We start from the raw sequence: 3636 nt of genomic DNA, 5'->3' as shown, positions 1-3636 counted from the left end.
CTCCATTTAAAATCCTCCTCTGAAAAGGGTCAAAAACACGGAAAAAACAGGAACTGACACTTGGCACTGAGTTAATAAGTTAGTCCCAAAAAGATATAAAAGGCATACAAAACATCCAAAGTTTGACAAGATAATAACATGAAACCATCAAAAATTATAGATACGGTTGAGACATATCAAGCATCCCCAAGCTTAACTCATGCTCGTCCTCGAGTAGGGAAGTGATAAAGACTGAATTTTTGATGTGGAATGCTACCTAGCATAGTTGTCCTTTGCAACTTCTTTCATGTGACATGAATGTTCAGATCCGTAAGATTCAAAACAATAGTTTGCTATTGACATGAAAATAATAATACTTCAAGCAAACTAGCAAGGTAATCATGAACATTCAAAATAACAAGGTCAAGGAAAGTTATCCCTACAAAATCATATAGTCTGGCTATGCTCCATCATCCTCACACAACTAATGTAAATCATGCACAACCCCGGTATTGGCCAAGTAATTGTTTTCACACTCTTACTTTCTCAAACTTTTTATAACTATCACGCAATAAATGAGCGTGAGCCATGGATATAGCACTATAGGTAGAATAGAGTGTGGTGGTGGTTGTGAGAAAAAAAGGAGGAGATGGTCACATTGACTCGGCATATCAAAGGGCTATGGAGATGCCCATTAATAGATATCAATGTGAATGAGTAGGGATTGCCATACAAAGGATGCACTAGAGCTATAACTATGTGAAAGCTCAAAAGGACAACTAGTGGGTGTGCATCCAACTTGCTTGCTCACGAAGACCTAGGGCAATTTTGAGGAAGCCCATCATTGGAATATACAAGCCAAGTTATATAGTAAAGATTCCCACTAGCATATGGTGGTGATGAAACGAGAGGCTCTCAATCATGAAGAACATGGTGCTATTATGAAGCACAAGTGTGGAAAAAGATAGTAGCATTGTCCCTTCTCTCTTTTTCTCTCTTTTATTTATTTGGGCACTTAGGCCTCTCTTTTTTTGGGCTCTTTGGCCTCTTTTTTCTTTTATTTCCCCACATGGGACAATGCTCTAATAATGATGATCATCACCCTTTTATTTACTCACACTCGGAGCTTAGAACGATGATGACTCTATAGGAAATGCCTCCGGCAGTGAACTGGGATGTGCAACAATCTAGCTTGGAGTATGTCGTTGAAACATCTCGCTAGCTATCTTACGATCATGCAATGGCAATATGAGAGTGACGGCACAAGTCATGAGATGGAACGGTGGGAGTTTCATGGCAATATATCTCGGAATGGCTATGAAAATGCCATAGTAGGTAGGTATGGTGGCTGTTTTGAGGAAGGCATATGGTTGGTTTGTGTACCGGCGAAAGTTAAGCGGCACTAGCGAGGCTAGCAATGGTGGAAGGTGAAACTGCATCTATACCATGGAATCACATTAGTCATGAAGAACTCACATACTTGTTGAGTAAGTTTTTATTAGTAATCGAAACAAAGTGCTAAACGCATACTCCTAGGGGAAGGGTTGGTTGGTGTTAACCATCGCGCGATCCCGACCTCAACACAAAGGATGACAATCAATAGATCAATTATGCTCCGACTTCCTAACATAGCGGTTCACCATACGTGTATGCTATGGGAATCACTAACTTCAACACAAGTATTTCTAGATTCACAACACCCTACTAACATAACTCTTAATATTACCAAATCCATGTCTCAAAACTAATTGAGAGGAATCAAGAATTCTCTTTCTACTCAATGCACATGAAGATGGAGGTTTTTGTATCCTCTTTGGGTACCTGTCACCTTTAGGACTACTTTCATAGCATAAGCCAACCACCAAGTCACGCACCGCCGTGCTCTAAAAGATCTAAGTTAAGCACGTAGAGCAAGATTACCTAGCTCAAAAGATATACGTGAAGCACGATGAGCATTCTAACAAAATCACGATGAGTGCATGTCTCTCTCAAAAGGTGTTCAGCAAGGATGATTGTGACACAACAAAAAGAAAAGACTCCTACGATACAAGACGCTCCAAGCAAAACACACATCATGTGGTGAATAAAAATATAGCTCCAAGTAATGTTACCGATGGATTGAAGACGAAAGAGGGGATGCCTTCCCGTGGCATCCCTACGCTTAGGCTTTTTGGTGTCCTTGAATTTGGCTTGGGATGCCTTGGGCTTCCCCAAGCTTGAGCTCTTTCCACGCCTTATCTCTTTGTCCATGAGAACATGACCCAAAACTTGAAAACTTCACAACACAAAACTTAAACAGAAACTCGTGATATCATTAGCACAAGAAAACAAACTATCACCTCTTTTGGTACTGTTGAAATCTTGATTTCTATTTATATTCGTGTTGGGCTACTGTATTCTCACTTTTCCATGGCTAGTACCCCCCGATACTATCCATAGTTTCATCAAAACAAGCAACCAACTCAACAAAAACAGAATCTGTCAAAAACAGACTAGTCTGTAGCAATCTGTATACTTCGTATACTTCTGGTACCTCAACAATTCTGAAAAATTATGAATGCTTGGGAAAAAGGTATATCAACCAGCAGAAAAAAGAATAAACTTAAAAGATCTTTCTGAATAAAAATGAAAAATCATCTCGTGAGCAAAAAGTTTCTGTCTGTTTCCAGCAGGATAAAACAACCATCACCAAGACTAGTCATAAAGGTTTTGCTTGGCTCAAAGACAAAAAGAAACACAAAAAACACAATCACAACAGAATTATGATGGTGTGGACGCAAAAAAAACAGAAAGAAAAAGATAAATTCATTGGGTTGCCTCCCAACAAGCGCTATTGTTTAACGCCCTTAGCTAGGCATTGATAATTCAATGATGCTCACAAAAAAGACAAGAATTGAAGCACAATGAGAGCATCACAAAGCATGTGAAAATCACATCTAAGTCTAACATACTTCCTATGCATAGGCATTTTATAGGAAAACAGATTGTCAAGACAACCAATAGTTACCATATGCAAGGAAGAAGAAAGAGACAATAGCAATCTCAACATAACGAGAGGTAATTTGGTAACATGGAAGTTTCTACCAAAATATTTTCCTCTCTCATAGCAATTACATGTGGGATCAAAATCAAATTCAACAATATAGCTATCACAAAGGATATTCTTTTCATGATCCACATGCATGCAAAGTTGACGCTCTTCAAAAATAGTGGGATTATCATCAACTAAAGTCATGACTTCTCCAAACCCACTTTCAATATTATTGCAAATATCATGTTCATCATGATGCTTAAACAAATTTTCAAGATCATAAGAAAAATCATTACCCCAATCATGATCATTGCAACAAGTAGTAGACATAGCAAAACTAGTATCCCCAAGCTTAGGGTTTTGCATATTTTTAGCATGATTGACACTAATAGGATTTATAGTGAAACCATTGCAATCATGCTTTTCATTCAAGGAGCCCTCGTGAATCACTTCATAAATTTCTTCATCACGATTTTCATATTCACGCATCTCAAGCAAAACTCCATAGAGAAAGTCAAGTGCACTCAACTCACTAGCAATTGGATCAACATAATTGGATCTCTTAAAGAGATTAGCAAGTGGATGAGGATCCATATCAATAGATTTTCAGCAAGCGAAGATGCAAG

The sequence above is a fragment of the Hordeum vulgare genome, chromosome 6H (assembly GCF_904849725.1).
Source record: "Hordeum vulgare subsp. vulgare chromosome 6H, MorexV3_pseudomolecules_assembly, whole genome shotgun sequence".
Classification (NCBI taxonomy): Eukaryota; Viridiplantae; Streptophyta; class Magnoliopsida; order Poales; family Poaceae; genus Hordeum; species Hordeum vulgare.
Note: the sequence above shows the minus strand (reverse complement) of the source record.